Source organism: Cuculus canorus, chromosome Z (assembly GCF_017976375.1).
Source record: "Cuculus canorus isolate bCucCan1 chromosome Z, bCucCan1.pri, whole genome shotgun sequence".
Taxonomy (NCBI): domain Eukaryota; kingdom Metazoa; phylum Chordata; class Aves; order Cuculiformes; family Cuculidae; genus Cuculus; species Cuculus canorus.
The window spans coordinates 10,015,001-10,039,976 of NC_071441.1; the positions used below are offsets into that span (position 1 = coordinate 10,015,001).

At 35.8% G+C, this 24,976-nt stretch overlaps 1 protein-coding gene across 7 annotated transcripts in view; it reads right to left on the reverse strand.

The window, feature by feature from the left end:
• Positions 1-24,976, reverse strand: part of PDE4D (phosphodiesterase 4D) — a 586,247-nt gene that overhangs the window by 184,346 nt on the left and 376,925 nt on the right. The window lies entirely within an intron of this gene.

Genomic DNA, 24,976 nt, shown 5'->3' on the forward strand with positions numbered 1-24,976 from the left:
AAACGTGTCTGTGCAGGAAGTATATCACATGGAGACCTAAATGTAGGTAAGATAAAAAAACATCTGATTTTTTTTTTTTCTAGCAATTAAAGTAGCAATACCAGAGAGCAAGAAGAGAGATGTCAAAAATATGCCAACCTATAGTTCTCTCGTTAAACATGCATACAGACACTACCTGCTACAGGTGACAGATAGCATCAGTAAGAGAACATCAGAAAGAAAGCCAGCAGAGACCTGAGCTCAGAAGGAAGTTGGTTTAATAATGAAGGAAAGGAAAGTGCTACACCAGGCAGGAATGTTAATGCTATTGAAGTGTGTCTAGTCAAGTTTTCTATGGAGTTTGCACAAAGAGCTTTTACTGAACAATGGTTTTCTCTGAATCCATTGGCAACTCCTGCAGCCTCTGCAGGGCAGATTTTATCCTTGGTACTGAATTACATGTTCATCCATGGTCATTGCACAAGCACTGCATGCTGATTTGCAACCTACTGAGTTATAAACTACAAAATCCTGTAAAAGCTACAATCAAATGTATTATTTTATTTTAAAATGGTAGCCAGATTAAATAACATGGTATAGAAATGCTCTTATTCCTGATAATTTTCCAATAAATTGTATTACCTGTATTCATATTAAAAAAAAAAAATTACCAAACAAAGTGATACTATCCCAATATATGCTGTGGTCATTATTTTTTTAATAATTGTTTATATCAAAGCAATTCTGTTTGTTTATTCTTTCAAAGGATGCTGACATACTTCAAGGACAAATGGCATCTCAAGAAATACAGACGAACCTAATTTTAGCACAGATGAAATCGAAGCACTTGTGTAAACAATTACTAGGCACCTTTGATTCATGTTTGGAGCTGGCTCATTGAAAGCGGATTTCATAAATAAGCAAAATGTATATTCAGTAAATCACCTAGGAAAGCTTTCAGTTGTTCCTAGAGACATTAAACAACTCTTTGATTCCTCAAAGACCTGTCAGAGAATCATGAATTAGAGTAATTCTTTGCCCTGCACACTTTCAATACTATGTTATTAGTGAGACTTCAAGAGTCATTTGGCAGGAACTCATTCTACTTCTAGCTGACTGCAACGTAAGTGGCATCAAAGTTGCTTAGATCAGACCTAATTTGAGAAGTCCTGTCTTAGGACAAAGGCAAAAATGGGACAGTTTTGGATAGTACTGAAATGTAAAAGAAACAAGCCAAGTCTACAGTCTACATTTCAATTCAGTGAATTTACTGTTAACACACACAAGAAATTGAATTGATATCGTATAAAGTATTACGTGATCATTTTTAAAGATGGAAATAAAGATCCTAATTTACCGTCTAAGCACAAGAAGATAGAATTAACACTGCCAGCAAAACCTGGAAAATCTGAGTCCTGCATGTCTTTACAACTCAGCCTTTCTTGTCTATGTGATGGTTAAAAAGCATGTGTCGATTCTCCTGATGCTCAGCAAGTTCATCTGTCTTTCAAAGATGACACACAGTATTTATAGGCAAATTCTAAAATGGGGATAGATGTGTTACATATGAAAGTCTTATTAAAAAGTAGAGGAATGATTAGACGAAAGGCATTGGGGCTGCCCAAGACCCATTTGCTAGAGAATTAGCCAATTTTTCAAGGAGGATAAAACAAAAGATGATTAAGGGACTGGAACATTCTCCTAAAGTGAAAGCCTGACAGAGTTAGGAGCGTTCAGCCTGGAGAAGAGAAGGCTCAGGGGGAAATTAATCAATGTATATAAATATCTGCAAGGAAGGTGCAAAGAGGACCCTGTTATAATTAGTAGAGTTGAATAGCAGTTAAGACAGTAGACAAAAACATGGGAAAAACATGGAAGAGTTGCCTGCAAGGAAAGAATGGAGATCAACTCTTTTGTCCAAAACAAGTAAACATTGATTTAAAATGCAAGCTCCTCAGGAAGCGCTAAGGTTTTCCTGAATAAATTGACTGAATCAACATGCTACATATTTAATATTCAACGACAACTACATTTGTGAAACTACTTATTAAATATAACTTTAAATATCTATTTTGTTTGATTTGGCTTTTTAACTACCTTATTAAAAAGAAAATTATTGATCTGTAAGTAGAAAGTATTTTCTCATTTAAAAAAATGGAAGCTGAAGTAGGGAATTTGGCTGATTTAACCTAAATCAGGAAGAAAATTAGTACCTAAACTAGGGCCAGAATCACTTAACACATGACCCTAATGTAATTAAAGCCTGTAATAATATAAACTGCAGCTTTAAACAAAGAATTATACTGCAGGTAGTAAAAAGTAATTAAATATGTTCTTATTAACTTCTTAGTATATCTGTCCCAATTACTTTTCTCCTTAAATCTTTGAAAGAAGAATTATATTTATATATAATAATGATATAATAATATAATTATAATTCCTTTAGCTTTAGGGATTTATTTTATTCCACGATGCTAATACAAGAATTGCAATATAAGATGATCAAAAGTTTTATTTAGATTCTGTACAGGAAGTATTATCATAAAGTTCCTAACATAAATAATGAGAATTAATTTACAGAAGAGGATGTAATAAAGAGGCCGTGCTTGGCATTGCAAGTTCCCCTAAAAGCGGAACATATCCAACAGTAGTATTAGTCCATTTGTTATTGCAGGTGACCGAAGAAAAATCACTATAATTAATTAACTGAAGAGTTCTTGACAGAAATAAAAAATAATACAATATTGTGGTGTAACAGTTCTGGTCGCTTAAGTGATCCTGCTTGAGCAGGGGGGGTTAGACTAGAGGAATTCCAGAGGGGCCTTCCTGCCCGAGTGATTCTGTGATACTGTAAAACAATCCAGCTTCCCATATGTTTTGAGGTCACGAAAACTGTAGGATTTCAGAAGTGCTTTAACTTACTTGCAAAGCATTTCTCTGCCTCTGGAAACACACTTTCATGCCCTCTAGTGTTCAAATAATAACAACTGTTTCTTCCGCTATGATCAATTACATCTAACATAGTAACACATCCTTAACTAAGTCATTCCTCTGATCAGGAGAAATAGTTCCAATTGTGATCAAAAGACGGACAAAGGAAACTGTATGCTAGGTTAGTTTATCTTTTAGTAAGGCAAAATAATGTAGCAAATTCAATTATACAGTGGTGCAATGATATAGCACAACAGCAGTGAGAAAAATGTAGAGCTGCATTGAGACAGATCTTTCTAAATGGAGCAGTTTCTGTGTATCTTGCAAGAGAAAATACATGTAAAGTACACAGTAAGTTGCTCTATTGTTCATGTGATTTACAGTGCACAAGGAATAGAAGCTATAGTTCAATAATGAACTGCCACAAATATTTGATTTGTTAAATTTAAAGAAAATTATAAACATCTTCACAGAAAATACCAGTATACTTTAGCAGGACTCAACAATGTAAGATTTATTCTGTAACAAGTATTTTACTATGACAAAGAAGAGGATGAATTCACACCTATGGAGCAAACATTAAGCAGTAAATATTTGCACCATTTTGCTGAGTATCAAACTGTAGGTTTACCAAATTTTTTTTGTCTGATGTGCTAACGATAATTAGTGACCTAGTAAAAGTTTTGAAACACCAATTCAGACACCCTATTTTAATAATCAAAACTCTAATGGTAAGAAATGACATACAGAAAAAAATAATTATTATAGCTATCAGCTGTCAAAAAGAAAAGATTAGGAGAATCCTTAGTGCAACAGAGGATTTTGGCATTCTGATCTAGGGGTTTTTAGTCTGTTTTATCCATATTCTGCCTTTTGCTCCTCCTTGAATAAAAAATTTAAGAAATCCTTGGAACATGCACCATGAACCATAGGCTCTTTATATTGTACTTGCACTAATTATCAGTCTGAAGGGTTACTCTTCCACTAACTGACTGACTTAATTAATATTTAAATATCTTAATCAGATTAGACCAAATTAGATAGAAGACAACCCTAATCAGAAAATAAAAATCCAGGAGGTTTATTTTTGTCCAAGAAATCTAAACACAATGGTACCATTCATTTGAGCAGGAAAAGATGAAGATGGACTCCTGCAAACTGAGCTGTCTGATTGCTTGGGAATGATGTAAGCAGTTCTAAAAAAAACCCACTTCGAAACACCATCAAACACTAACAGAATTTCCAACAAAATATACATAGGAGATCATCTCTCTCAGACCAGAAAAAGGTTTGCTCAGTACATTGTGTCATCTCCTTCAGTGGCCAAAAGCAGATGATTTTAAAAAAGATTTTAAGAGTAGAGCTGGTATGTGATAACTCTCAAGTGACTGCTTAAAGATGATGTTAAATATATTGTAGAGTTTGCTTTATGTGTACGAAATGCTTTGAAATTTTACAATAATAGTGCTACACAGAAACACTTAGAATATAACATGACAGGCCTGATTTATTTTCTCTGGTTTTGTGGAATATTGATAATAATTTCTATAATTTCCAAGAAAGAAAAACTTTTAAAAGAATCATGCCTCTGCGTAAAACGACCACTGAAATACCTAGATATTGGAGGAAGTAAGTTCTTATCTCTGAGAATAATAACATATACAGCCCTTTTCATACCCAAAATACCTTAGAAGTATGTCGTGACGGAACACTATGGCATGTTTGGTCTTCCTTTTAACCTGCTGCACAACACAAGTCTAAATGGATAAAGTCATTGAAACTACATTTACTGTACACTAAAAGCATATAGATCAACAATGCAGATTAGATGACAACAATACATTCCTCTTTTTTTTTATTTTGAAATGGTTTGTTCAGCTAATCATCACGAGATGTATGGTGAGCTCAATTGATCTTTAAGCTGTTCTTGACAGTATTGACTAGCTGCCTGTTTACTGCAGCAGCTTCAACACCCGTCACACATGCATAGATTACCTTTTAATATATATGGCTGTCCTAACCTAGCACAAGTCCTATTCCTGAATCATTAAGGGCTTAAATCCTTCAGAAAATGCACAAAGCATCCCCATCCCAGCAGCCAGGGGCATGTTTCCACCCTCTGGCTTCACTGAGTCAGATCATTATTCCACAAGAGAGCGCTGAGTCTTTATAGATGCTTCAAATAAGTGACTAAACATTTTACTTAACAAGAAAAAAAAAAAGTCCAAAAAATGAAACCTACTCATTACTAAATTAATTAAAAAAAAAAAAAAGTGTCTACGAGTGTAGAAATGGTGGTTAATGGAAAGCAATACTCTTTCAGCCAGTCTGTTATTAAAAACTAAGTGGAAACTGAAGAATATTTTTAAACAAAGAGTTTCAGAAAGAGGTCCTGAAATGGAGTCAGTGGAAACTTCTCTTCCTCTCATACCCTCACAGAATTGAAGGAAAACACCACCATGCATACATCCAACAAATTTTCAACATTGTTCTTCTGATAATGAAAATAGGAACAATAACTATCACCCTTCACAATGTCATGAGGTTGCAAGAAAGAGACTGGCTGTAGAGAAGTCAGACACAACTGTGGATCCATAATAGAGATTTGCTTTCACGTGAATGTGTGAACAATGGATTCATACGAACAACATTTCTATCCCAAAAAGTTGAAATATGAAGTTGGAGTAGAAGTAGGAGAAGGATCTGACCAGATTTTTTTTCTTCTTTTCAGGAAGAAAATATAAGAAAGCAGCAATAAGAACACATGGGGAAAAGGATGATTAGTGTACATTCCCTGAAAAAGAGAAGTACAGTTGATATACAACAAGTTAAACACGAACAAGGAATGCGTCCTCATGGTCAAGAAGGGCAATGGTATGCATTCAGAGTGTGGCCATGAGGTCCAGGGAGGTTATCCTCCTCTTCTGTTCTGCCCTGGTGAGGCCTCACCTGGAGTACTAGGTTGTTCTGGGCTAGTTCTGGGCTCCCCAGTACAAGAAAGACAAAGAACTACCGTAGAGAGTCCAGTGGAGGGCCATAAAGATGATTAGGGGACTGGAAAGACTGAGAGACTTGGTCTCTTAAGCCTGGAGAAGACTGAGAGGGGATATTTAAAGGGCAGGTGTCAAGAGGATGTGGCCAGGCTCTTTTCAACGGTACTTGCTGGTACATAGCAATAGGACAAGGGGCAACGGGCACAAACTGGAGCACAGGAAGTTCCACCTGAACATGAGGAAAACTTTTTACTCAGAGGGTGACAGAGCACTGGAACAGGCCATCCAGGGAGATGGTGGAGCTCCCACCTCCGGAGATGTTCAGTACCTGCCAGGATGTGTTCCTGTGCAGCCTGCTGCAGGTGAACCTGCTTCAGCAGAGGCGTGAACTTGATAATCTCCAGAGGTCCCTTCCAAGTCCTACCATTCTGTGATTCTGCAATTCTGTGCACTGGGTTACATTTCTAAAGGAGCAATTAACATGCTGTCTTTTTTGCACTGTATTTCAGGTTATAAAACCAGATGATGTTGTCTTGCATTGTGCTATCTTCTACTTACTGGCAAAATGTGACTTTACTGTATAGTAAACATATTTGTTCCTTAGTTTCACAGCTGAAATTATATAGAATAGAGCATGTTTGTTGAAGCATATAAATAAAGCCCCCTTGTTCAGAAGTGGTATAGCAATGCTTTTTTATGAGAAGTGAAGGCCCTAGAGAAAAGCAGAGTACCAGCCCTGGAGCCAGGTGCATCTAGGTGAACTTTTGAATACATAAAAGTTTTCAGGAAAGCCATGGGAATGGAGAAGAAGAGGGCTTCGCAGAGAATATTGCATAACTCTGAGAAATAAGAAAAGGTAGAAATCTACCAGAACTGTAAAACCAAGTAGGAGTTAGGGGACAAGGAAGGAGTAAGAGAGCTTAAAGGAAGCACAGAGATGAAAGCAGAAATATGACTGAAGAGAGCTCCAATTCTATTCCAGGAAAAAAATCTGGGGAAGCAAGAAGCATGGTTTTTAGTCTATTTATTTTTTCTATCCTTTTTTTCTTTCCAAATCATGGAAGAAACTGCTTCATTACCATGTATGTATTTTGGTCAGAGAGAGAAGATGTTTTCTGTATTTCCAACATTCTCAGCCAAAAATTATTTTTCCCTCATAAAGAAGACAGTCTTGGTGAAAACCCATACAAAAATCTGAGCTCTTCCTGGAGATTTACCTGGAATATTTTATGTGACTTTGGCTGTATTACCCTGGAAATTTGTGCTAGGCTTTTACAGCTGCATTAACCAGCAAAGGAAATACTGAGCTTCATACAGAAACTTTTCTCATATTAAAAATAGAATTTTGGAACAAAACTACTAGTACATTTTTAAAATACAGGTCAAAGGAAAATAGAGATCTGAAAGTTCCCAGCAAAGATCTTCAACCTAGTTTCCTAACAGGACTTCTTTTTGCCCTATCTGCAAGGTGTAAGTCAGCACTTTTGTTGCTTGATGTTCTTAAATTATGTAGAAGTTAAGTTTGGATTATATATTGTACTGCAAAGTTACATTTGAATAAAATTTTGAGTACTATGCTGATTTGCAACATTAGTTGCCAGTACACTACATCACTGTTATTGGCTTCACAATTCCAGACAACAGACAATATTTAGTTGATTGAAGATATTTTGGAAATTACTTCATTAATATTTCTGTAAATTTACAGTTGGCTATAGAAGATGAAGCTGAGTCATCAGTCAGTCGTGGCTGAAATCAGGAACTGCAGCTGTAGAGTGCATCGATTTCATGACTATTACAGTGTTAAGAAAGTTTCAAGACATTTTACCTTTTCTGATCAGATTTTGACCCAGTATAAGTCATCTAGAATCATTCAATAATTCAATGTACGTTATAACAAAAGGCTTTACTTGGTTGAGATATATGGACTCTTCTTGTCTTTTATTAACTTTTCTTGTCATTAGAAGCCCAGATAATATAAGTATTTTCAACCATAAACTTTTTCTGATATATTTAAGAATCAGTTGATATACATCTGTTGTAACAGAAATAAGCAAATAAAATGTGATTTTCATTAAATACTAGTCTTTCTGTAGAGCTGCCTCTCCAAAATATAGATAGATTTGCTATTTCCATCTGCACTGTTTATCCACTGCCTTATTCTGGGAAAACTCTCAAACCTAGCATATATTCACTACTGTTAATATTTTGGAAGTGCCATGAATTGTCTTGACCAACTGACACCACACAGACGATGTCATGGCAACAAGAAGTGAGGTCTGCCTGGCTCACCTCAGTTTATCATGACCTAGTAACTTTGCAACTAAAGACACTGTCGAATGAAGTTAATCCCACAAACTGCTGAGTTTTCCTCCTCAGCCATCAGAGTTCAACTTCCTCCGGAAGAAAGGAATGTATGCATACAAGTATTAGAAAATTACAAGAATTACTGCACAGCAATATCGCTATATTAATTATTTAACAAGAATAACACTTTTCAACTAACTGCAAAGCTAAAGAGGTAATAATACAGTGCCAATTCAGTAGTAATGCTGCAAAATCTTACTAGTTTCTCTTACAGCATCCTCCAAAAGGCAGAATATTATGTGCAAGGAGGTTCATCTTGATTTGAGGGTTACAATGAATTTTGAAGTACGTAATGCTTCTAATACTGTATACAGGAAAACATCATCTTATTTAAAAGTTAATTTGGAATTTGCTGGAAGTTGGTTTTTTTTTCAAAAGTGGTCAGTAGGAGAGTAGTCAGAGTGCCCTGGCATTTTAAATTCAAAGCATAGTTGCACTTTTGTATGCAGGTTCACCTGCTATATTTTGGAAGCTATAACTGACAGTAAGACTTCTATTTTAACAATGATATTACAGTCCCTGTCTTATTTAGATCCAATAATACACATTATTTTTCTAAAATAATTGAGTCAGTTCAGTAGGAGTTGCTGCTGGCTAACCAGTTTCTCTTCCAAGTGTAAAGAACTCAGAAAATGGAAAAAAAAAAAGAAAAAGGTTCTGTTTCCTCAAGGAATTAGATGTTGAGATCCCACTGCACTTTTTCCCCTTTCTTTTTTGACTCTAAATTTCTCAGTAATTTACACTTTTTCTAGAAGTGATTTCTGCAGGCACTGAAGAGGTCCAGTTGACTCATTGTACTGTTAAAGGTAACTTCCAGTGTCTAAGCTGGCAAATAAAATCTAGAGAAGACAGAGATCTCAGGTGAGGAATATGCAAGTAATTAACATTCCAGCTTTTCAACTGAAAAATCAAGAAAGAAAATACTTTCAGAGCAGGCCAGATTTACAAGGTCAGATGGAGAATTCTTTATTACAGGTGTACAATACCCCACATATCATGGCATTGTCTCAACATGGCTGTGTTCAAAAATATGCCAGAAAATTGGATTGGACAAATTCTTCTACATCCTTGAAAGCTTCTTGTCAGTTTCTGAGGGAAATTTAGAGATCTGTGGCTTTCCACTAGCCGTTTGATGAATGCAATCTTGACTATTTCTCCAAGTAGCACACCAGTTAAAATTCATTGAATATTTTTGGATGGCCCACAATTGTTAAAGAAAATAGTTGCCTGGCTTGATTTCAAGCAGCTAAGATCCAAAGAGGAGTGTATCCCTTCTTGTGTAAAGGAATACACCAACAATTGGAATGGACATGTACAATTGCTATACAATTTCATACATATTTCATACACATACTTCAAGAAACATCAGGCTAGATGTTGACTATGCAATTTACCATTGTCCTCCTTGTATACGTGCATTATGGTACAGCAGTGATAAGTTTGTAAACACGGATGAAGTTAAAGGAAGTTTTTCCTGAACATGTGAAGAATTTTATCGTAGGTCCTTCAGGCATCCAAACAAGTACATAAAATTAAGAATGAAATTTTGACCTTATTTTTGCTCTATTCAGTATCCATTTACACAAAGAGCAATATTAGCTTCTCATGAACTAGTTTGCATTGTGAATGAAGTAACTTTTGCTCTAAACTACTGAAGTATTGCAGTAGTGAACCACAGAATCACAGACTAGTTGGAAAATGACTCTGGAAGTCACCTCACCCAACCTTCTGCCTGATAACAAGCTATCACCAATATAGAACAGTTTAGCCATGTCTTTGTCTAGTTGAGTCTGATAAACATCCAAGGGTTAATACCTGATAGCATCTGCAGGTGACATTAAAGTACAGCACTGCCCTCCCAGCAGAAAAAAAATAACATTTATGTCAAACCCTTACACTCATCTGTCCCAAAGCCACAGCTTGTGACCATTGCCCCTTTTTAGATCACTGTCCATTACAAAGAAGAGCTTGCAAAGTCACTGTTTGCAACTATCTTTCGCCTGATGTTATTAGACTGTTTCTAGCCACAGATCTCTCCTTAGTTGTCTGTATATTTGAATAAACAAGATCAACTCCTTCATTCCTTCCTTGGTCCACCTTGCTGGCCCTCCACTGTATTTCTGATGGCTTCTCCAAATCCCTCTTTAACTGGGACCCCCAAAAAACAGGAAGTATTGCAGTATCTCACAAGTTCTGAAGGAAATAACTGCTTCCATTGGCCTGTTGGCCACAGTCCTAATGTAGATCAGCATGCAGCTTGCTTTGTTCACAACGAAAGTGAACTATGAGTTTGTATTCAGCTAGGTGTTCATCAAAATCTCAAGATGCTTTTAAGCAAAATTGCTGCTTGACTACTCACTCCCTGCCTGCGTTCTGTGACCTGGCACCTTGCATTTCTCCTTATTTAACTTCATGAGATTAGCCCAATTCTCAGGTCCCTCTGGTCTAAAGTTTTGACACTAGTCATGTTAGTTATTTTCCTTTTGCCTGTCAACGGGAAAAAGGATCCTGGATGTGCTGTGCTTCTTTTGGAATGCATATAGTCCTAATTTTCTCTCAGGTTTTAATTCCCAAAGGGCATTTATCGAGCAGATAGAATCTGAATTAAGATGTTGAATATTTAAAACTTATGAATCAATTAATTAATTTTAAAAGTACCAGACTATATGCTATTTTTACATTATTTTGAATTTAAAAGACTGAACTAAAAAGGTCAAGTGAACTTCACACTCATCACCATCTAGAGACTCAATCTTCCTGCAATGTTAAATTCAGATAAAAAGCTGTTTAAGTCTTTTAAAACTTACACATGGATTGGCAATGACCTATACTTCACACATCCAATTAAAACAGTAACTTCTACTATGCATGTGCTATTTTCTGCTAGTAATCACTAAAGTACTCCCATTCTTCAAAATGAAACTTGCGTCTTCAAGGATAATTTTAGGGTCTCCAGTCTTTCTTGTTTTAGCAAAGACAAACTTGGTGAGTGGAACACCCCCACAGCACAGTTTCAATCTCAAAATAGCCTGCTGCTTTTTACAGCAGGCACTACTTATACCCAGAGGAAAAGCAGTAAACCTCCATTTCATAAAAAAACATATTGCATATAAAGCTTTTTCAACACAGTCTGGCACTGCCGTTAGCAATATACTCAGAAACTGGTCTTCCAAAAATATTACTCATTTCCTGTTCTATATTGGACATAATTCCCTGTCTATTGGACACAGACATCCCTTACTAGTCATCAGTGGACGCAAGATACCGTTTTTGATGGAGTCCTGGTCTAATCTACTCTAACTGTTTTATAGGATTTTTTTTTTCTTCACTTAATAATTTGGGATTTTTTCAACATAATATAAAAAATAATTTTTACTTCTTGTCCAATGGTGTACATTGTTTCCAGTAACTTTAGCAACTATCCTAGATGGTTTTACTTGTTTCTATTACAAAGGATGGAGCATGAAAGAAACCTACTTTCTGATATAACAGAATTTATTTCAAATGCTCTCAGTAATTTAAAAGTTAGGAGTTTAGTTTAATATATTTTTAGAATCCTACACACAGCAACGGACAAAGACAGGCACCTTGAAAAGGTGATTCATTCCACCTGTCTTAAAGGTCAATCTATAGATAAAACTCTAGAGATGCCTTTCTCTTTTCAATAGTCACAAAAGAAACTTCGATGACTACCAACACAGGATGCTTGGCTTTTAAATGACTATGGAGTTGAATCTCAGCTACTTAGAAACTAGTACATAGCTACATCAATTTCTCTTGCTAGCTCAATCTCCTTTCTGATTTTTTTTTCCTTCAGATTTTAAAAACGTAATTTCTTGTCACACAAAAATGATAAAGTTTTAATTCAAAATTATAAATATCAATGCATTTTTTTCATTTGTAATCAATACTTTGGGTTTTTTTCCTTGGATTTTGGAATATTTATGCTACACATCTCTTGCTACATAGTTAGAAAACCCAACACAGCACTACTTCTCTTCCTGTAAGTGCCTGTCTTTTATGCAACTTATGCAATCATTGGAGGACTGCATTTCCCATCTTCCAAATAATAACCTTGACAGTTTAGCATGCACTTTCAAATTCGCAGTACTTATGGCTCTCAGTCATGCTTTGCAAATAAGAGACTGGGGATGAGGAGGTTGTCTGGTTTGGGTTTTTTTGTAGGGAGCTGAAGAGTGGAATTGGCTTAGGAACTGTCTAGCTGTTCTAGCTCCAAACTGCCACAGTATAATGGGAAAGACTAATACGGCACAATAGACTTATGATGGACCTATCCCAGACTACTTATCATAAAGCTTTCTCTTTGTCACTGAGACAACATATTCTTGTTGCTGTGATAAATTAGCAGAATTGGTCCCATTATAGCGGTCAGCTTGAGGGTGGAACATTTATTGACAGTCCTGGTATTTCATTGTGGTTGATGGCATTTCCTTCGGGAGATGCTATTTTGTAATACAGGATCCATGGCTCTAATAATTTAATTTTGTAAAGCTGAATGCTATTTCCATACAACCTTCAAAATGCACCTTACAGCAATTCACATATAGCTTCCCGCTGATAAATATTCAATACATGTTTTATTTCAGAGAGCTATTGTACCTCATGTTTCAGCAGGTATCAGTACTAGGTATGTCTACACCCAAGTATTTACTTTCTCATCAGTAAGGCAGTAACTTACCTCAAAGTTTAACAACTGCATGTGTTATTAACTCTGCTCATTATCTGAGTCACCACAGTACCTAGCAGCCTTCAAAGTGAACTAGGGCGTAGGTTGTCAGCTATGAAACCAGCATATTCAAATCATGGACAGTCTTTATTAATTCAAATAAATCCAGTGGGCATATCAATCCATATTGATAGCAAAAAGTTATCTAAACTTATTAAAGTTGATATTTATGTATTCATTCGTTCTTTATTTTAAGGAAAAGATAGGCTTTTATGAAGTGCCTTTATGTACACCTTGAAATTCAACAGAAAATCTTCGGGTTTCTAAACTTCCTTGATTTATCCAAACATATTCCAGAATTATTTATTTCTGAAATATCATATAGGCATAAAATATATTTATAAAATTGCTTTCCCAGCCCATGAAGATATATATAGTAATGATTCAATATCAGCAACTTTTTAGGAATCACTGTTAACAAGTATGAGAACAATATATCTAAGTGAGGGTTACGTGACAAGAAAAAGGTATTTAATTAAAAATAAAAGTTTGAAGAAAGGATTAGATCATTATCTTGTAGTCCATTTAGAGATCGTTAAAGGGCTTAATCACCACAGCACCTGAGCAGATGCAAAGGAAAGATGCATCTGAGCAGCTGCTATAATACAGAGGACTGTATTTGTTATGTGACCTTCTAAACCCTGGACAAATTTTGAGTTCTTTAGTGAACCAGCAAAGCGTACAGAATTCTCTTCAAATTATTTCATCACCAGAAGCCAACTGTAGTATTTTACCCATGAGAGAAACAATGTTCATACCAGTAAAAGGGAGTAACCTGATTAGAAGGGATTGTAATTACAAGTAAACATGTGACTTTCAAATTGAAAAGGATAGTATTGAAAATCCATTTGAAAGTAACAACTCGCTTTTAACTAAAACTCACAACACTATTGTCCTTTTTTATTTTGAAAGGCAACTTAGCAAAACTTTGTAAGGAGCTGCAAAGAAAATTAATTTCCATTTTAGAGCTACTTTGGATGGTCAAAGCAATACAGGGGGGATTGCAAAGAAGAATGCAAGGAAGAAATAGAGACAAATTTCAGAAAAGTGAAAGAAAGATCTAAAAATACATTGGAGGAAGTAATTTTATGTTATTCTTTATGAACAGAGAAGGCTATGACAGAATAAGTAAGACCGAAAGTAGTTGTATGGCATAGGAGGCACACCAGTATCATGTCCTGAAAATACAGAAACAAAAAATGCAACTACTGAAGTTAAGATTTATGGCCTAGCTTACTAGTCCTCAGTAGCTATTAGCTTGTAACATGAAACTTTCACACCTACGCAAACCAGCAAAACAAATCTTTTTCCTAGAGCATAGAAGTGCAAGTAAATAACTGAAAGAGTCTTCTCATCATCTTAATATTTCTACTTAAGACCTCAAGCACATATGTCTCTGCAACCACGCAGTTGCAAATTCTGAGGATCATATGTGAAAAACACGGTATATTGTCCAGTCTTCCATTCTGTATGTATGCAATGTCCATGGGTAATAATCACCCTTACGAGGTCATGAGCATGCCCTGAACTGAGAGTATTTACTTCAAATTTACTGGGTTCTGTTGGCTTCTGTCAGTCATAAAGCTTTTTAAATGTACACTTCCAATACTGCATGAAAAAAAAAAAAGCAGTAACAATGCAGTTCCTGGGCTTATCTGTTTGCCAACATCTGTTGTTTTGTGGCTGGTTCTTATTATTTACTTTTTGGAAGATGTTTGTTATTTGACATCCAATAAGCTTTTCTAATCACCATTTCATTTTGCTTTTATTAAAAAGTAATGAGAGATTAAGGAAAACATAGAATTGTGCTACATGTTTACATAAGCCATACGTCTTATAATTTATCAGGACCTTTGTTGATTAAAGATCTCAGTGGGGAGCTTTGCAGAATTTTTACTTCTTACAAGTGATTTCATTAACATTTTAAATGTGTGATTTGAGAACATGTTTTGATGGATATTTGCCAGGTGAGTTAGAAAACAGACTACGTTTAGTGAAAGCAGAAAGAAATGTAGGAGCACATCATACAAAGACCTTTTCCATGTTAAGGAAGCTGCAGCTGTACAACTTAGTGTTGTATTACATACAAAAGTCTTAGCTGGACTTTTCTATAGTAGGAGATAAAGTGACAAACTCAAATCGACTTCTCAGTTCTTAACTTGTTTGTGAAAGCTTGCATTAACTTTGGCCACATCTCTAGTCAGAAAATTGAAATGTATTTTATATATATATATATATATGTATATATACATTGCTGGGTAAACCTCTGAATCAATGCAATATTATTTAATTAATAGTACGATGTATAAATGAACTTCCTTTGGCATGTCTTTCAAAATTTTGCAGCTCAATTTAAGTAACTTAATACCTCTGCACTACATAAAAGAACTCATAACCAAACAACAATATTAGTAGCTGAAAAAAATATATTACTTCTCTTTTAGACAAGACTGAGGTAAAATTAATTGACATGTGTTGGAAAGGAGATTCAGATGACCTTCAAAAATATGTTAGCATTAATTAATTAAAAAAAATGTTTTCCGTTTGTACTGGGAAGAGGCATATGTTAATAAGAGCATAAGGCATTTTTTATTGTAAAATAATGTTCAGCTATGTGACTCAAGTGGGCAGATTTGTAACACTAACAAAAAAAGAAAAGCAAGAGCCAGTGGAAAAAGATAGCCACTGACTTCGCCAAATGCACGAAGCAACAGAATGTATTTTGTTTCTTCATATTTTGCTTTCTGTTTCGAAACAGTCTTTCCAGAGCATATCCAGAAACTACACGGCTTGCACAACAGCTATGCCATCAGATAGTAAACACAGCTTCATACTGAATAACTGCTGTCATTTAATATGCCAAATGTTGCCCATTGATCCCATATTTCAATTTCGATTTATGAATTCCTATAGCTGATTTGGATTATCACAGTAAGCAGAGCTCAGTCAGCAATGTCTGCAATAGGCTGTTCATCCTCTTCGCTCTTGAACACATTACCCACAAGCCCAACAGGTAGGGAGGTCATTATCAGCCAAAAAAGAGGAGCAGGGGTGCATATGGTATTAATGGAATGCGCTAATTCCAAGCTGGCTATTTACCATACTGCTGTTAGAAGACCTAGCCACAAGTACATTAGCAAATAGGTGTAATTTCATTGTTGCCTCTTGCATTATTGTTTAGTATTTTTTCTGCAGATTGTAAATAAACAGTTAAACTTCTAGTGTTACTATTTACTAACTAAATCTTAATATTCTAAAATACTTTTTTATACTACAGAAGTAGAACTGACTGAATATAAATTGTCAGAGTATTAGATTTATGACCATTGCGGTTTTAAATTAATTTGTACTAATAGTTTATTGCAAATATAGATACATATATACATTTATATGTGTGTGTGTATATATATAAGTATAAATATATTCCATATAGTTTGAATTAATGTTTAAATGAACGAAGATTTCCTGAGCTAATGTTCAGGGATCTATTCTGTGAATGTGTCCCATTAATTTTTTTGACCCATGGAAACTGCCTATGTTCTCAACACCCTTTGATGAGGATTTCTGTACGAGGCATACATTTCATGCAGAGGTGCCTCCCTTTATCTGTTACAGAACCGCTCGCAACTCCTTCTGTAAGTGCTTTGTCATTGTTCTAAATGAGATGCTGAGCAGTCATTACCCAGCCATGTTCTTCACAGTCTTTCTCATAAACATCAGTTGTCTTTTTTTCTAGGTTGAAATGTCCTATCTTTGTTCCACTCCTCAGATTTTCATACTTTTGATCATGGTTGCTACCTTTCGCTGTAGCTTTTTTCAAATACTCCTCTTTGAAACAGAGAGAAAACAAGAGGAGTCAACATTCAAACCATGGCCATGACACAGGTATAGATAATGCCATAAAGTTACCCTTCTGTTACTTACTCCTTTCCTCACAATTCCTAATACAGTTTTCTTCTATAGCTGCTACAGAGTACTGAGATAATGTTTTTAGAGAAATATGTATTTAAACACCAATATTTTGTTCCTGAATAGAACTCAGTAGTTCAGAGCCCTGAAGTTCAATTCTTTTTGTCATATGCCTTACCTCATATTTATCTGTGTCTATTTAAATCTGCTGTTTTATTAGATATTCCACACACTAAGGTCATTCCCCAACATCTTTTGTTGGTACACTTTAAGAACGAGCAACACCACCACACTGTTTGCCATTCACCACAATCTAACAGTTCTCTTCTAACAGCTGCCCGTGCAGCTGCTAACCTGTTCATGTTTACAGTTCCTTTCTCTTTTCTAAGCACTTTGTGTTTATCTGCACTTAATTTCATCTGGATTTGATCTCATCTACCCTGCTAAGCCTTTGGACCCCACCTCAGATTGTCATCCATGCATTTTTCAAGTACTTTTGATTCCATAACTTGAATCAAGTTACACACACAAGCTCACTTAATTCACCCTACCTGATATTAAATACTTGCTATTTTCTGAAAATACTTTTAAACAGCTGTACTAATTTTATATTAATTTAATCTAAACCACATTAGCTAGTTTGCTTGCAGGACTCTCATTGGACAGTACTATAAGCTTTCCTATACAAGAAAAAAAGCTTTTCCTTTTGTACAAGAAAGCTGGAGATGGAATTTACAACAGCATGTACTAATAGGAAAAGGGGGAATGGCTATAAATTGGAAAAAAAATGGAAAGGGGAAGTTTTAGACTAGACATGAGGAGGAAATTCTTCACTATGAGAGTGGTGAGGCACTGGCACAGGCTGCCCAGGGAAGTTGTGGCTGCCCCATCCCTGGAGGTGTTCAAGGCCAGGCTGGATGGGGCCTTGGGCAGCCTGATTCCAAGGGAGGTGTCCCTGCCCATAGCAAGAGGCTTGGAACTAGATGATCTTCAAGACTTCTTCCAACTCAAACCATTCTATGATTCTATAGTTACACAAAATCCTCTGCATTTTCTCTAATACTACTCTAGTTATCCTGCTGAAGAACAGTAACACATTGACTGGGCATAATTTGTCTTAATCCCCATTGGCTGTCAGGTTTCTTTTCCACTTAATTGTCTGCTAGTTGCATATATATTGATTGTGTGATAAATCATTAACTATCCTTCTCGACATAAAAACTAAGGCTCAAATACTTGACTAAGCTTAAAGGGTTTCCATTCTTCTGCAAAGTCACAGGAACACTGTAGTGCACACTTTTAGGCTATCACAAGCCCCAGGTAAAATATTTTAGCTCTGATTTTTGATAGACAAAAGACAATGTATTATATTAGCTAAAAGTTAGAAATAGCAGAAGGTATTTCTGTCCCAGTGAATTAGAAAGTAATGTAAGACACAGGGCCAAAATCAGCCACAGCTGGTCCAGGAATTGATTCACAATTAGATCAAACATCTGTTTCAATATTACGAACAGAGAAGCTGACTGAGAGCACTGAGAGCTTGTGTTATGCAGTTTTATTTCGTGACGGCACATCTGTCGGAGCTCTCACATCTCACTAGTGGAAACTGAAGCAAGAGTATCTTTTCTTCAGACTATAAAAGACTGAAGTGTTGTTCCTAAAGATAAGATGAAATGTGGTAACTCAGCCCTGTGCTTCAGACATCAAGATGAGTGCTCCACAATTTCTTCAACCCAACTTTATAAGATTAGAGCCTTGTTTGTCCTATTTCTCTTGATCTATTCCACTGTATGAAAATATAGAATATACTTATTAATTATTCAGCTAATTTCTTAGATATTTTCACGTAAAGATATTAAGAAGCATTGTCATCGCCATGTAAAGAATGTACATTAGGGGCAGGAGTTGCTTTTCATTTATGATAGAATTGCTTCAAATGAAAAAGCAATTTACATTCTCACTGGCAGAAATGACAGATTTCCAAGTTTCACTATGTTTGCTGGCAAATCCCCTCATGCAGAAATCTATAATCATTCATTGCTGTGCTTCCCCAAAACTTAGTGTTGCCCAAGCCAGCTCGTTTAGGAGGCATCAGCAGTCAGGCTGAGCACATTGCTCTCAGTGAAAAGAAAGTCTGAAATTAGTCCCTACTTGCACGATTAACTACATGATCCCCAGAGCTCAGTATTAGGTCTAGTTTGTTTAATATCTTTATCAATGATCTGGATGATGGTATCGAGTGCACCCTCAGCAAGTCTGCAAACACCAAGACGGGAGTGTTGAGAGTACAGAGGCTCTACAGAGGGATCTGGACAAGCTGATCGATGGACCAAGGCCAATTCTATGGGGTTCAACAGATCTGAGTGTTAGGTCCTGCAGTTGGGTCACAAAAAACCCAGGCAATGCTGCAGGCTTCCGGAAAAGTGGCTCGAAAGCTGCCTGGCAGAAAAAGACCTAGTCAACAGCCAGCAGAATATGAGCCAGAACTGTGCCCAGGTGTCCAAGAAGGCCAACAGTATCCTGGCTTGTATCAGAAATAGTGTGGCCAGCAGGAGTAGGGAAGGGATTGTGGCACTGGTGAGACTGTACCTTGAATACTGTGTTCAGTTTTGGGCCCCTCAGTACAAGAAAGGCACTGAGGCTGAAGTGTGTCCAAAGAAGGGCAACGGAGCTGGTGAAGGATCTGGTAACAACTTCTATGAGGAGCAGTTGAGGGGTTGTTCAGTGGCTGAAAGGTGGTTGTAATGAGGTGGGTGTCAGTCTCTTCCAAAGTCCCAAGTGACAGAACAAGAGGAAATGGCCTCAGACTGTGCCAGGGAAGGTTTGGACCGAATAGTCTGAAAAATTTCTTCACCAAAAGGGTTGCCAAGCAATGGAACATGCTGCCCAGGCAAGCGGTTGAGTCATCATCTCTGGAGAGTTGTAAATGATGTGTAGAGGTGGTGCTTAGGGACGTAGCTTAGTGCTAGGTTAACGGTTGGACTCAGTGATCTTAGAGGTCCTTTCCAACCTAAACTGTTTGACGATTTTGATTCTCATGAAAAGAAAAATTCCTTAGTTGGTCTTACTTTTATCCCCAGCCATTCCTATTGTCTACATAATATTTAACAACTGATTAATGAACTACATTTTAATTGCAACAAGCTATATGCACTTCAATAGCAACTCTCTCCTGTACTTATGGTTAAAACAAACAACAAACTTTTTTTTCTACATTTCGTTGTTACTGTGCAAGCCATTATAATTCTTGAAAATACACAGAGCTAGAATTTCTTTGCTGGGCTAATTTTGTGCATGCTGTTCAGACTGCTTTTTCATTTTTGTCCAAAAGCAGCTTCTGCTTTCTTTTTTAATTAGAAAAAAAACCCACACATAAAATAATATGCTATAATCCAGCAATCCTGACTTATGGGGAAATTCACCAAAACTGAAGTAACAAAAAAGTTTGTGAAGTGTCACAAAAAATTCAACCTGTTTGACAACAAACTAAACCAAAAAACAATAATAAAACCTCTGGCAATATTTTCATCCTTTGAGTCATCCTTTTGGTGTCTATACTTGCCTTGTAGTGTTGACACCTGTGACAATTCCTTATATTGTTTTACTTTGAGATTCTCATCTCTACATTATGTTTCAGAATCATACTGAAAATTCTCTTAAAAAAAATCTGAAGTAACTTTCAGTTTTCTAAGTAAATCTGTACTCCATTTTATGTGAATATTTAGTGCAGTTCTTTTTAATTTAAAAAAATGCAAAAATACATTGTTCTACCTTTGCACATAACATTCAAAATATGCATTATTAAAAGTACATAAAGACATTAATATATATGAAAAGAGATCTATTTCTTTTTTTTTTTTCAGCTGTGAAAGACACAAATGCTTTGCCAGTGCCCTTCAGCTAAGCCTTCTTTGGAAGAATTTCTCTCAATTACAAAGTGAATGCAATGAAAGAGAAAAATAAAATATTAGATGCAATAATGAAAACTGGACTGAATTTCCTACAATTTAACTGAAGAAAAATTATTAAAGGACTTTTTCGTTTGTTTTGGTTTAGATGCACTTGCATAATATTTTCATGGAGTTTTTCCAGGCCAGCAGGGTTAAAATGTTAAAAATAAACCTAAGATTCTCACCTTAAAAATTGTCTCAGTGAATTAGAGCTGAAAGTCATGCACTAAAAAGCATGCCAGTTAGTAAAACAGACTATGCTGTAAATGTTATTTGAGTCAAAGTTATCTTAAGCCTCAGTTCAGATGCACCAGTGTTTCTAGAGAAGAAATAAACAAAACCCCAGTAATTAGAGTCTCAGTGAGCTCTATGCAGCAGCAATCATCCATGTTTTTCTATTTTAAAAGAAATATATAAGAACATTTTCAATGATACAGGTTAAGTAGCAGATATGTAATAACAATTTTTTCATGCCGCTAAGAAGAAAAGCCAGAAGGAATAAAATGGATACCTTAATGTTAAAAAAAAAAAAATCTACTACTGGAAACTAACTATAAAATAGATGTCCTTAATTAATTATTATATTATTCAAAATCTACACCAGTACAGCTTACAAGCAAGAAGCAAATAAAATATGTAAGTGCAAAACACTTTTAAAGCCTCTACACAGCAGTTTATACTGCAGGGGTTTAAGGGGTGGTGGGTCAGGACAGTTGAGATCACTTGACATTCACAGTAGGAAAGAATGTGTGTTTCATAGAAACCATAAAGAAGAGCATGGGCAATAAACAAATTATTTCAGGCACTTTGCCCACAAGAAGATCCCATATTAGTGAGAGGACAAAAGGGACAGCAATTGCAAGGTAGTGCCACTGAGGATTGTGCAGTGCATATGTGGTTAGGCATCTTCTCTACACCAAAAGGTCAAGAGGTAAGAAGCAAGCTTCTAGACCAGCTAAACAGCATACATGATGATGGAGGAAGAGGTAGGAAAGGGAATGTGAATTTTACCATAAGGAACAGTTTCCTAAGACAGCTGAAGATCCTTCTCAGTGTGCCCCTGCAGTACAATATAAAATGATTTGAAAGCACCATCACCTACTAAACCAACACTTATCACAAGCATTCTAGAAGCACTGAAAGTTATCATCTCCAAAATAATCTACCCATGGAGATCTACAACAGGACAAGCTGAAGGCATATGATACAGTTTTTGTACCAGGAAACAACATACCTTAAAATGACACCAAAATAAAGAAGTTTTTAGATGGCATTTCAGAAAGAATAGAGCATGAATACTAGAAAGTGGCAATGCAGGAGCTGCTTCTGAAATGATGTTGCTCACAACAGCCAGAGAACAGAACAGAAATAAGTTATGGGGCAGCTTGTGTTACAATGAAGAAAAATTAATTATTGGTTTTAATAAGCAAGTTTTATATAAATATCAGACTAGTCAAGTGCTCATTACGTTGTCACTTCCAGCCTCTATGTGCTCATCTATGTGCTGCACAAGCAGTGCATACTATATGCTGTATTAAAAAATTAAATATATAGTTTCCCCCTGCACACAGGATGTGATTTGCCTCTATAATCTTTTTTCAATAGAGGAAGAAACAGGGCTTGCTTTTTATCTCAATTAGAACAAAAACTTCTTTCCTCACCAATTAGCTTCCAATCAAATAAACTCCTTCTTGGAACATCTTGTGCTTTGTGGCATAGTTCACCACATATTGTGGCTCACTGACTGTTTAATTTTGTTTTTATGGACATGAAAATACAACTAATACATGAACATTAGTCCAAGTCCTAACTCCTATCACTGTGTCACTGGAATTGAAACATTTCCATGGATACCATTATAAAATGATTACTAGCTTAGCAATTTGACAAACCCCTCTATTTGTACTCTGACACAGGCCTACAAAACAAACAAATCTTCTTGCTTTGACCAGTAGCTTTGCAATTCTGAAATGTCATCCTATTCCCGAATGCAATCCTAATGTAGAATGGAAATTTCAAGTGATCCAAAATTTAAAAGGTTTGCATTTCAGGTTAATTTAAATGCATTTGGTATTAAAAACCTGAAATGTTTCAATGTTTCTTTTTCTTAGTGGTGTGTTTTTTTTCCTATTCCTATTAGCCTTAAAAATCCTAAAAAAAAAGATCTCCTTTGGAAAACAAATCTGGCACATTTCTTACTAAGGACAAAATGAAATGAATAGCTTGCAAATCTGCAAAGAAGTTGGTGTTATGCAATTGTGTAAAGAGTTATCACTTTCAAGAAATACTGTGAAATATTCAGCTAGAACTACTACTAAAGGAAAAATATACTTGTCTCTGTTTTGGTAGCAGCCATGAAAACAAGCGCAATAGCATTTCAAAATGTATGCATGTGTATGTGTACGTATGCAGAATGTTTACATGCATGCATACAAATGATTGGTTTTTCCCTCTAAAAAGAGACCTGCAGTTATCAAAACAATTCTTAGCCCTCACTCCACAACACAGGCATATCTACCCAGCACCTCCTCTATATGGTTATGAATGATGTTATTACTTCCCCAAGTCTTGATATCTTTTTGCATTGATAACAAAACACAGATCAGCTGAGAGACTTCTTGCATGTTAAGTAACACTAACAGCATGATCCTTGAGAAAAACTGTTTTATCTCATGTACCTTCCAAAAGCAAAAATAAATTAGCAAACAATTCACCTGAAACTCCTTCCGTCCACTCTCCTCCTCAACAGTTAAATCTGTGTTTTCTTCTATTAGCCATGAAAAGTCTCTTTGCAAATCCACACTCGGGAAGACTAACTTGTTGTATTAGGAGGTAGAAGTTTTCATAGTGACTCAGTGACCTTAAATATTACACAGTCTTTTAAAGGTTCTGGCTCCAAAGTTCCAATAATTTCTGCCATTTCCACTATATAATACTCTTATTAACCTTAATCCTTTAAAGTATTATAATTACGAGTTCTACTCTCTTGAAAGTTACTAAATAACACTTGGCACCACAAAACCAATAATTAGATTCTGCTTATAAATTCTTCACTTACTAATTTTTGAAAGTTCTGCCTTAAACTAATGCACTGAAAAATATGACACATGAACATTTTATGTGTATGTGAAATTAGTGTGCAACACCGCTTCTTCTTCTCCCTGAAAAAGACAACAGCAAGGACTTCCAGCTGTATGGAAAACAATCTTGCACTGTTGCAGTGTGACCTTTCTAAAGGAGGTGAAACAACAGGTCAAGAGCTATGAAATTGCTTGGCACGTGGAAGGGCTTCAGTTTCTAATACTATTTTTAATTATTGTTTTTTTAACTGATTTGGGGATAAATTTGCATAAAAAAGGAGAAAAGGCAGTCACACAGCGTGTCAACTTCTTTTATGAAAAGCCTGAGACTGAAGTGTCATATCAACTATAACAGATATTAAAATCTTAACCAGAATACTTATTAAACAAGAGAGAGTCTTCTTTCTGAAACACAGTAGATTAGTGCGATGCCTTACAAATAGCATTCAGCAAGAAGCACCATCAGCCTCCGAATTCTTCAAAGGACTGGAATACTTTCACCATGGTTAAGTCAGAAAAAAGGGAAGAAATTTCTCTGGCTTACTGACACAATTGAAATACTGCTGGTAAAACGAAGTTATGCAGTTGTACAACAGCATTTGAATTTCATTTTTTTTTCTCCTCAACACACTCAGCAGCTCTGATGAAGTTAAATTGAAGTGCATGCACCAAAGACTACAGTCTACCTGGTACCAAATTGATGACGGAAAACAAAATTTAGGCTTTTAATACAGCCTGATACTATCTTAGGGCAAGGCAATATAATCTTGAAAAAAGTTACACATTACACTGATTTTTCAAACTACGAACCATTAACAGCATATTCAAGAGGAAAGTAGATCTTGCAGAAAAATTATGGAGTTCTTTTACATTACATGGAGTTCGTCTTACATTAAATCAATAAAGTAATTCCCTAAGGAATTCAAAATACAAGTCTTCCTGAAAAAGGACTCACAATTTTCTTATTAGTTTGCTTACTTTAACAGAACATTATTTTTAAATTACATTATCAAAAATATT